At 42.3% G+C, this 12,250-nt stretch overlaps 1 non-coding gene across 1 annotated transcript; it reads left to right on the top strand.

Moving 5' to 3' along the window:
* Positions 1-9,683: 9,683 nt before the first annotated feature.
* On the top strand, positions 9,684-9,845 carry LOC148015909 (U1 spliceosomal RNA). Its single transcript, XR_015688230.1, has one exon. It is a non-coding gene; the product is annotated as a U1 spliceosomal RNA (small nuclear RNA).
* The last annotated feature ends 2,405 nt before the right edge of the window (positions 9,846-12,250 follow it).

Below are 12,250 nucleotides of genomic sequence, written 5' to 3'. Positions count from 1 at the left end.
GGGGGTGAGTATGTATCACATGCTTTTGAGTAGTTTTGTGATAAGCGGGGTATTAAGCGTCAGTTGACCACCCCTTACACCCCACCCCAGAATGGTATGGCTGAACGCATGAATAGGACCATTCAGGAAAGGGTCCATAGCACGCTTAGTCAAGCTGGCTTACCACAACACTTTTGGGCTGAGGCAGTTACTACTGCAGTGCATCTCATTAACAGGTCGCCTAGTAGTGTCATTGACTTTCAGGTGGCAGAGGAGGTATGGGTAGGCAAGCCCCCCTCTTATGATCATTTGCGTGTCTTTGGATGTGAGGCATTCTGCCATGTGCCCAAGGACAAATGCAATAAGCTGGATCCTAAAAGTGTCAAATGCATTTTCATTGGCTATGGAGATGCAGGAGAGATGGGTTATCGTCTATGGAATTCGCAGGTGGAGAAAGTGATCCACAATCATGATGTCATCTTTCATGAGGACAAAATGCATATGCAGCATGAGAAAGTGGTTGAGGTACACAAAGTTATCTTTCAGGAGGAGCCACCTGCTCTCGTTCAACCCGCAGCTAGATAGCGCGCAGCATCACCTGATGCTCATGGCCCAGATGCTAGACATGCTGATGTTAGACAGGATGTCGGTCAGGTAGTAGAGCCTGGATTGAGGCATTCTAATAGAGATAGACGACCTCCTGACCGTTTTGCACCCTCTATGGATTATGTATTGGTTACAGATGTAGGAGAGCCTCTCACTTATGATGAGGCTATGTGCAAGGGTGATTGTCACTCTTGGGAGAGGACTATGCAGTCTGAGATTGACTCGTTACATAAGAATCAGACTTGGGATTTGGTTTCCTTGCCTCAGGGTAAGAAGGCTTTGCCATGCAAGTGGGTGTACAAGCTGAAAAGTACCCCTGGACACCCCAAGATGGCATACAAGGCTCGATTGGTTGCTAAGGGTTTTAAGCAGGAGCATGTTTTTTGACTTTGATGAGGTATTTTCTCCTATGTTCAAGGTGACTACCCTACTCTTAGTCTTGGCCTTGGTTGCATAGCTTGACCTGGACTTGTACCAGATGGATGACAAGATGACTTTTCTACATGGGGACTTGCATGATGAGATTTACATGGAGCAGCCTAAGGGCTTTGCAGACCCTGGTAGGGAACACCTAGTGTGCAAACTAAAGAAGAGTCTATATGGCTTGAAGCACGCACCTAGGGAATGGTACCATAAGTTTGATGCATTCATGCAGTCACAGGGCTACAGCCGCCACAGTGCTATGGATCCGTGCTTGTACACGAAGAAAGCCCATGACAGTTCTTTACTGATTTTGGTACTCTATGTGGATGACATGCTTTTAGCAGGGACAACTCATGAGGAGCTAGATGCTCTTAAGTCTCAACTCAAGAAGAGCTTTGAGATAAAAGATCTAGGACAAGCCTCTCATATACTTGGTATGCGCATTACACACGATCGATCTCAGGGACTACTCTATCTGTCATAGAGGGAGTACATTCATAAAGTCCTTGAGCGCTTTCGCATGCAGGATATTAAGCCTATTGGCTGTCCATTACCTTCTCATGTGAAGGTTTCACAGGCGGATTGTCCACAGACAGATGAGTAGAGGGCCGAGATGGCCAAGATTCCCTATGCATCAACCATGGGCAGTCTTATGTATGCCATGATAGCCACCTGTCCAACTATAGCTTTTGCAATTGGGTTTGTGGCACGTTATATGGTTACACCTGGCAAGAAACATTGGGATGCCATAAAGAGTATCATGAGGTACCTGAAGAGCACAACAGATATGTGCCTTTGCTATGGCAGCCAAGATACAAGAGTCGTGGGGTACACTGACTCTGATTATGCAGGACATGCAGATAGTAGGAAGTCCACCTCTAGCTATGTGTTTACTTATGCTGGAGGGGCTATCTCTTGGATGTCTAGGGCGCAGAAGTGTATGGCTCTTTCTACTACACAGGCCAAGTATATTGCAGCCACAGAGGCTTGCAAGGAAGCTATCTGGTTAGGCCGTTTGATTGCATACCTTGGTATGACATATGCTATGCCTACACTGCATTCGAATTCTATGAGTGCCATTCAGTTGGCCAAGAATCCAGTCTTCCATGCGAAGACGAAACATATTGAGGTGAGGTATCACTTCATTCGCAAGGTCATTGAGGATAGGTCTGTTGACCTTGTCAAGATTCCAACTGAGTAGAATCCTACAGACTTGCTCACGAAAAGCCTCACTATCGAGCGCTTTGCCTTTCTCAAGAGATTGATGGGCATTGGATGAGATTACGTCTTTTTCCTCATCCTATTGTACATGTGTACATGTTGTACTGTCTTTTCTTTTTTTCTCTCTCACTAGGGCAGATTCACCTTTATGTGGGAAGTTGTTGGGGGTAAAGGCACCTCCGCGTAGCCGTCCGTATATTACTACATTGATAGTACCCGCCACCACTGCACACTACAGGTGGCGAGCGCCCATCACAGTCACTTATTCTTTATTCTTTTAGTGACCATGGGCAATTTGATGTATGCCATGATAGCCACTCAACCAGATATTGCCTTTGTAGTTGGTGTTGTGGTGTGCTATATGGCTACACTTGGTAGGAAACATTGGGATGCCGTGAAGGGTATCATGAGGTGCCTAAAGGGCACATTAGATATGTGTATTTGCTCTGACAGCTAGGATACATGAGTTGTGGGGTACACAAACTCCGATTATGTAGGACATGCAGATAGTAGGAAGTCCACTTCTAGCTATGTATTCACCTATGCTAGAGGTGCTGTCTCTTGGATGTCCAAGGTGGTTCAGAAGTGCACGGCTCTATCTACCATTAAGGCCGAGTATGTTGCAACCACTGAGGCTTGCAAGGAGGCCATTTGGTTTATGACCTTAGGATTGATGCTATACCTACGGTATATTCGGATTCTATGAGTGTTATTCAATTAGCCAAGAATCCAGTCTTCCATGCAAAGACAAAACACATTGAGGTGAGATATCACTTCATATGTGTGGTCATGGAGGATAGGTATGTTGACCTTGTCAAGATCTTCATTGATGAAAATCCTACAAATCTACTCATGAAAAGCCTCACTACTGAGTGCTTTGCCTTCCTCAAGGGATTGATGGGCATTGGATCAGATGTCATTTTTCCTCATCATATTGTACATGTGTACATTGCACTATCTTTTTTCATTTTTCTGTTTCACTTCTCACTAAGGCAGATTCACCTTTAAGTGGGAGGTTGTTGGGGATAAAGGCGTATCTATCTAATTGCCTATGTATTACTACACTAAGAGTACTTACCACCACCACTGCACATTGTAGGTCGCGAGTGCTCGTCACCGTTACTTTATTCTTTATTCTTTTAGTGACAGATTGAATAAAGGAAGGCCCAGTCACACATTGTGACTCTTGGAGTTCCCATTTTGTGTCTCTCTCATTCTTGCTCTTGCTCTCCCGTAATAGCTCTTCCAAGCAAGCTTCGATCCTTCTCACCTTTCACTGCTCCTAATATTAAAATTTTTGAAGTCAACTCTTATTATACCCTTTCTATTCTTGCCTAAAGATCCCACCCTTTTGTGCTAAGTTATCAAGGTTTTTGGAGGTCCAAAGTGAACACTAAGAGTACTAGGAAAGAATTGCAAGAAAATCTATCTTGTCTCATCCACAAGCATGCTTTTTCATCTTCAACCACACAAGAAAAACAAACACCAAGCAAAAGATCTTCACACAACATCATAGATTGTATCTCCCACATTATCAAAATTAATCAAACCCATCATATTCTTCGTAGCAATAAATTACAAAGAAGAAGAACTCATATACACTAATTTATGAATGGAATTAATCACATAGTATTCATATTCAAGCTTTCATAAAGAATCCATACCCTTCTTTTCTCATAATCTCACAATGTATCTCTCATATACAATGCTTTGTATCAAAATTTGGCTATCCCTCATTCAATATCTCTCTCTTACACACCCTCGTTCAATGATAAAAATGAAATACAATAGAATAACACTCCATAATCCTTCTTTGTTTATGGAGGAACCCTACAAGAAGTATGGCTAAGAACCCATTAAACAAAATGTATATAGAAGCATACAAAGGCTTATAGAAGACATATAGAAGCTCACAAAAGCTATTAGAAAGCAACAAAACCTCATAGGTCAAACTAAACCCATTTTAACCTATCAAGAACCATCCCATACAAATTCCATTATACCTCAAATCACTTATTCACAACCACAACCTCTCAATAAAACCAAAACAAAGATTTGTAGATACTAATAAAGCACATCAAAAGCAAACGATTATTCAATAGAACCTATCAGAACTCTTCATACCAAAACCAAGATTTCAATGAGCTTTCAAAACATACTTAATCTAACCTAATAATTTCTAAAACACTTTTAGAGCCAACCAAATCTATCTAATTATGCATCAAACAATCTATTTAGCCCCAAAAAACAATAAAAAATAGTTAAATATAAATCTTTTTAGCATACAACATATCCCCACACTTACCCTAGGGAGCATCCTCTCACCCTCTAACAAGAAGAATGGAAGGAAAATAGGAAACTCTATGAACCATTCCATTATTATCCAAATACCTAAGCTCGAACTAGTAAAGGATATAAGAGTTTCCACAAAGATGTTTCTTTTAAAGGCTTGTAGATTACTAAATCTATCCAATGACTAATGCTCATTCAAAAAAAAAAATGGAGGGTTGCAAAAATTACAAACAATGCACCTTATGCAAAAGAAGAATGTAATAGGATGGAAAAGATTGAGCATGAAAATAGAAAATATCAAGCTATTGAAATAGAAAATATCAAGCTATTGAGGATCAATATCAATGTTTGGATTTAAGCACAACTTGGGCACTATCTTTGAATTGTTATGTGAATACATATGCAAAAAAACTAGATACCAACCAAAGTGTGCCACCAAAAATGAATGAAAGGATGTGTATATGGACAAGAGATCTTAGCAATTGGACAAAGTTGTGGAAAGATTTCGCTAGAGCATCCAAGTCTCTTTGAATAATAGGCCGATTTATCTGTGGACGTGTCAAAGATTCTTGCAAATTCCATTGTCGACATTCAGTCACCTCAATATCAAATCCATTATATTCATTGATCAATTGAGGAGAAATCAAGAAGAACGGAAGTTGAAGGAGGAAGTGGAACAAAGATTAATCGATAAAGAAGAGGATAAGCAAAAACATAGAATGAAGAAAGTGATAATGTAAGAGAATCAAGCAAATCAATGGATTCTAATAGGAATGGGATCAAAGAATAGGCTAAAAATGAAGAAAGGAAGGGGGTAGAAGGCATGCGAAAAGGAGAGGTAGGAGAGAATGTGCAATCAATAACATAAGGACAATGAGTAAAAATGGGAATATGAGGTTCAGAAAAAGGTTGGTAAAAGAGGGTGAAGGAGCTGAGGTTGAGTTTGCATCATGGAAAGGTAGGCTTCAAATCTGTGAGCAAACTATTGATAATGCATAAGTAAAGGAATTGTTGGACCTATGGAAAAATTATGGAAATAAGCCTAATAAAAGGAAGAATCAAATGGAGGGTTTTGAGAAATGTAGGATGAAAGATCTAGCTTTAATTGAGTGTGATTCTATACTCTAGCAAGGGCCTTCAATTATCTTTGATTAAGGACAACATAATCCATTGAAGGATTCCAAGATACCTCAAAATAACTATCCACCTTAGAGGAGTGACCTTGAAAAATCTCATCAATGTGTAGCTCTAGATAATGAACATACTATGCAGCGTGGAGAATCACATCCCCTAATATGCATTTAAGAAAAGTTTTCATCATCAAGAATAAACAAACCTCCTTTAATATGCATATAAGATATTGACATTTTATCAAGAGTGATTGAATCCTCAAAGACCATTCCGGCCATTTCAACAAGAAGAGAAGATGTCCATTCTCTAGGCCACCCATCCTTTGGAGAGAAAGATCCATCGTTGATAACTTAATGTAGAAAGCTAACTTATGCTAATGATAATGGACCTAAAAGGAATGATCAAGCGATACAAACTCCACATATTGCTCAAAAGTGGTCCACACAAGTTCCATTTGTGATTGGAATATTTCAACTTTAGCTTGAAGAAGTGGACACAAAGAAGCATTGCACGAAAGGGTAGCCAAGTTCCTGGAAGAAAGTAAATGTAGTGCTAGAACAGTTGGACATGGGGGAATGGAATGGAATTGTGCTAACTACTCCTTTAACTCCTTAATCTTTTGAGCTTGATTTGCAACAATAGCACTAGCTGACTGTAATTTAGTTGTTTGACTAATCATTTGAGATTTAAGATGCTAAACCTCTTAGGTAAGATTATCCCACTCAGTTACTAAAGCTAAATGTGTCTTGGCTTTAACTAATTGGGCCTACAAAAAAAGAAGCTATTTTAGCATTATTTGCATCCAAAAACTTGGTTGAGTCTTCCACTTATCTAGTAATGTTAGTCAATGTTCCTTGCATAGAACTTAGCTAAGCAAGGGCATTATTAAGTTCATTCTTGGAATTTCATAAATCATCGTGAAGTGATGAATAAAGCTATTGAATAATACAAGCCATCACTACTAACTCGACAAAGCTTTGAATGTCCTTACATAAAATTGGAATAGCATCACCTGCCCACAAGGTGATGGAGGGAAGGAGGGGTTACTGCAATGTTACCCTCTTTTATGTGCCAAAAACACATTTGAACAAGTTAAGAATACACAATGCTAACTTTTTGATTTGGCAAAAATAGTTAATGTACATACTAGAATATGAGTTGTATTATTCATACATTTTAAATGTTTTCATGCAATCGTCATGGGGGCAAAGAATCATTATCCTCTTCAATGGGAACTAGATTCACAAGGATAGAAGGGAGTATTGGAGGATCAACAGCGGGTATAGGTAGACCCTTGGAAGGAGAGGAGTATGTGAGGAGGACACATAAATAAGATTCATGAGTGACATTAGTAAATTTCCCCTCATCACTTGCAAGAGGTGTTGATCCATCTTGGAACACAAGTGAGCACTCTAGTTGATCACTACTCCTTTGAGGACCATGTGGGAAGCAATAAATAACTCATTGGACAGATAATGACTAGAAGTATTTGCAAGCACGAATCTATCTTGTAAGAAGTGGCATAATAGCTTCCACAAGGGGGTCTATATTCATAGAGACTAACATGGTTGACGAGGTGAAAAGTTTACTCTATATGAGCATCTCACAAGTCTGTCTTTGCAATAGCTTCATGACGGTCTTAGTGACTAGTAACTTTGGAGCTACTAGAAAGACATCACCACTATGTAGAAGAGATAAAGCCATCCCTAGACTCTTGGGATGTAGCATAACAATGGCATTACCCATTGAGCCAGAGTGCTTGTTATAATTGGACAAGAAAGCATCATAGATGGAAAGATCTTTAGGCGCGACGGGGAGCTACTTGTCCACAAAATCAGCTAGCCTTGCAGATAATATCAAACTCCAAAAGGGAGGAATGATACTTGGAGATCAAAGGAACATATAAGACAATTGGGGTGCCATTCAAATTATAGACAATGTGCACACACCAAGTCACATAAGGGAATGCATACAAAACAGAAGACAAAATAACATTGATAAGATCTTCATAAAGGACAAACTATAGATGACATGACAAACAACCCATAGGCAATCAACAACCTATGAAAAAAGCAGACATAACCTATGCACTTATCCACCCCATTGCTTCGTAAAAATGCATACACTCAAGTACCTAGAACCCCATGATCAAGCACACACAAAAAAATGGAAAGAAAATCTCAAACACACAGCAGACTTGACAACATAAACATGATTGCCAAACAAAAATGGCAAACCAGAAGAACAAGATAGAAGCTAACTAGACATACAACTAGACCACTAGAAAGACTAATAAGGATGGCATAGAGACCATGGGTGAGAATTTTGTTAGATGATCAACCTTATAAAAGAAAACGGTGATTCCTTGTTATTTGCCTTAACCCATTATTAGATTCACATAGTGCATTAATGCTTTGAGCCATCATGTGACAGAGACAAGGGGTCTCTAAATGCAAATTCCTTAATTTCAAATTAAAGCATGTTGAGCACGTTGTTGGGCATTCATTTGTGACTATGGGTTCATTGTTACAAATTAAATTATGTGTACACTGCATGAAGCACATGCAAAAGTGAATGGTGAGTTGATTTTTATTTTAATTAATTAGTGAATATTAGGTGTGGATGCATATGCACATGTGTCCATGGTTGTTTTTACAAATGAATTTGGTGGTTGAATGTGCTATGAAAAAGGAAAAGACAAAAACATGGAGGGTATGTGAATGCATAGTAAATCTAATGGCACAGTGAAGGAAACCATACAGAAAGTGTGTCCACAAAAGGTATCACAAGGGCAATCAAAGAAATTTGCAAAGGTGCAGCGTAAGGAGAATATGAAGATCCGCAAAAAGATAAAAAGACATGGTGATGGTGGTGTGCAAGTTGGAATTTAGTTTGGAAAGAAAGTTGGGCTATTCTTTTCGAAGGGTAGATTCTTTGACCCAAGCTGCATCCTCCTTTGAATAATCCTTCCACCAAACTAGATATCCCCAATGGGTGCAATTCTCTAGAGGCTTTTCCCTAACATCTAGTGCTCTTTCTAGTTGCATCTCAAAGGCTCATTGAGTGAGCATCATAATTTGCTTATCATCGAGTACATGGTTTAGATTAGGAACATAGAATTGAACTAGGTTGCATGAAATTCATCTTAAATTTTAAGATACGTGGGAAGTTTTAGCTTATAGGCGTAATTTCCCAAGCTCTTGTTGATTCGGTAAGGTGTTAAGGAGAATGTATGTACACACATGTGTGCAAGATTTGAAGTGTGCAAACGTAGTTGAATTTTTATGGTGTTCGTATTGTCATTTGCCTTTTCTAGGGCTACATGCCTAGAAGCTTGCAATGGATGTGGCAAAGAGGACAAAATTACCAATAAAGGTGCATTGTTTCTATGCTATGTTGTTCTGATTAAAGCATGGCCGAGCGTGTACCACATGGCTACTTCCTCCTTAATGTTCCTAGATCACATAATAATATTGTTCAAACTGCGCGTTTTATCGGGAGGAAGAAAGGAGCCAATCAGAGCTTTGGAAAACCTTGAAGCAGTGAAAGCTTGAGGAATGGTATCAAAGGTTGGAGCACATTTGCATGGAAGAGGAAGGAGGGTTAAGGAGGACGTGAGATTAGGTGCAGTTAAGGTCCTCTTACCAAGGAATCGGCTCATTGTGCTGGGGGCAGCATCCGATAGCTTCTTCTGACTTCTTCGTGCCTCTAAGGATTTCTCTCTTTTTGTGGATGGCATTCTCGGCAAGCGTGGTGTTTTATGCAAGCTATGTGAGTGAGAAAGGAGGAGAGCTAGTAAGGGAAAGGGAAGAAGAAGGCGAATAATTTTAAAGTTAAAAAACCTCAGGACAGGGGAAACAAGGATCATGGATGGGATCGAAGTCGTTCTTCGACTCTTCCGTTGCCAATGCCTGCGTTTGCGTTTGATCCCGTCCCTTAGGTAAAAGGTGGCGCTGTTCTTCACAGGCGATGCTGCAGGGAGAAGGGGGGGCTACCCACTACTTAAGGCGAAGCTTGAGGCTGGGAGAAGCATACTTACCTGGGCGGGGTCTATCGGTGATCAGGAAGGCCGATGGCCTAGGGTCGGCCTCTCCATTGCACTGCGGACGGGCCGCACCCTAGCATCTCCCCTGAGTGGGAGAGTGCACGTCATAATTTGTGGCAGCGGGGGCTCGCGTTCGCGCGGCCCCTATTCAATCCTCTCAAACCTGATTCATCGAAGCAGTGCTCGCCGAGGCCTCCGATATCTGTCATGCATCTCGGCGCCTGCTGCTGCAGCAGCTCTGCTCGGGTGGCTGCAACAAGTATCGGCATGAACGAAAGTCTGGTGTGTGCGGCCGGGCTGTCGTAGCCCCCAATCGGCTAGCGATTTCGTCCAGATGCGCACCAATTATCTGGCCAGCGCGATGGGCATACCGAACTATCGGTTTTGATGGTAAGCTCTGGTCACAGGTCGGAGCAGCTGTCTTGGGCCTCCTGGTGGCGATCAGCAAATTCTCGTTCTGACGGTAATCTGGTCACACGCTCACTGGTGATGCGTGCCTCCTGGCAGTCCGGTCTAGTCAAGTATGCTTTTCGATGCTGCGCCTCTTGGCTTTATGACAGACGTAGTGGTTTCCATCCAAGCTCGCTGCTCTCCAAATCATATGGTGGTTCCTTTTCATGCCGCAAGCGTCTGGCGCTCAACCGCGCCGGCTCCTTGTTCTCCGTGTGCCACCAAGTGAAGCTCCCCCAGAAGATAACCGACAGGGGAGCGTCGAACGCTCATTGCAGAATGGGCATCAGGTGTCTTTGGCATATTCCCAGTTTGAGGGCTTCCAGTGTGCTTGGGGTACGCGGCTCATTTTTCGCGGTAAGTGTGTCCTTCTGCATGTTTCCGATTCGAGCGCCTTGCAGTGTGCTCGGGGTACCGAGCTTGGTTTCGGATGCTTCTCGCCTAGCCTTCGAGCGAGCATGGAGATTTTGATGGTGCTGAGCAGGGCTATTGCATCACCTCTTTGGAGTTCGTATCTTGCTTGTGGAATCCTGTGCCACTGGCTTGGGGAGCCTGGCCATGGTGCGATTTTTATAGGCCTCAACCTTGGCACGGATAGAGGAAGAGCAGCAAGGAAGCACGGCAAAAATACCCTCTATCATGAAGCACAATGCTGCAAAAGGTCCCTGTAGCCTTCTTGCCTTGCAGGGCCTTGGCTTTCTGGGAGAGACTCTCCTGCAGATTTCCCATGGACTTATCACTGTTTGAAGGATCACGTCCGAATGCCCTTGAGGTGTTCCATCCCACGAAAAGGGCTTAAATGTGCACGCCGATGTCATATCCTTCTGTGGGCCCACGTGGAAGAAAATGAGCCATCCTCTTGCCTTGCTTGTGTATAATCGCTGACCACGTATGTATCAAGCGAGGGATCTGGTATACCAGCATAGGTCCCATGTGCCTTTATGACTGTTGCAGCCGGTTCTCAGGACCAATGGGGGAGGATGGGTTACTCTGGCATTTGAGGAGTATTGTGCAAGCGAGGGATCTGGTATACCAGCATAGGTCCCATGTGCCTTTACGACTGTTGCAGCCGGTTCTCAGGACCAATGGGGGAGGATGGGTTACTCTGGCATTTGAGGAGTATTGTGCAAATGTGGAGAGAGATCGTGGTTCCCCAGTGGGAGTGAAGAATAATTGTGAATGCTTAGCGTAATTCGTAAGTAGGTTTTCATATTTCATAAATTCTGGTGCTGACAGTGATTGTTAGACCTTTGGTGGACTCGTACCTGGCTTTGTGGTCGTTGAAAACACTCACGATTCCGAATGTTTCTAACATTGAGCGGCTCAAGGAATGCTGGTTGAGCATGTGCACCCATTTTGAAGTACCTTGTTACATGTTTGCAAATTGGGTTAGAAGCATATTGCGGTTCAGGGCAGCTTCACTTCTGTTGTCAGAGAGTTCGGCCCACCTAGACAGAATGCAGATACCAGCATAGGTGATGACATGAGAGGGCAGGCCATGTGATGGACAGCTAAATAGGCAGCCAGCAGACAACAATGGCAAATGGCAGCCTAGCAACTTGGTCTACCTAGCAGTTGTTTGGACAGGTTAGAGGTGTTTGATATACCTGGTGACACAGGCCAGGATAGGACACCCATGCAGTCAATTGCCACATTTGGTGATCGGGGGTTTGACCAAAAGGGATCCTGGTTGGTTAGCAACAGTGGTGTGCGATTGCTGTTGAAATAGGAAGGTAGCCTTGCTGTACGGTGACTCTACCCTCCATGAGTGGTTGACATTATGTATGCTGAGCAAACCAAGGGGTGAATTGGTTTGAAGGCTTGCTAGTCATTGGTGACAATGAGAGGCAAGTGAAGGGGGCTCCGAGAAACTTGGTGTATTTCATCTAAAATGCAATACAAGATAATGGAATACGGCAAGAGGTACTAGTTTTGAGGTCAATAGGCTATCCATTGTCCAAGATTAAGCGGCAATGTTGCCTTTATTTGAAAGGAAGGCCGGTTTCATGGTATCATTGTTGAATACCATCAAATCTCTCGACTTGGAGGCCTTCTGGCACTTGACTGACTGTATGTTGGAGGTATTGCTCCAGTGTTGAAATC

The sequence above is a fragment of the Lygodium microphyllum genome, chromosome 23 (genome assembly GCF_053477565.2).
Source record: "Lygodium microphyllum isolate KBCC chromosome 23, Lygodium_microphyllum_v1.1.10, whole genome shotgun sequence".
Taxonomy (NCBI): domain Eukaryota; kingdom Viridiplantae; phylum Streptophyta; class Polypodiopsida; order Schizaeales; family Lygodiaceae; genus Lygodium; species Lygodium microphyllum.
The sequence above is the reverse complement of the archived record's forward strand: the minus strand, read 5'-3'. Positions and strand labels throughout refer to the sequence as shown.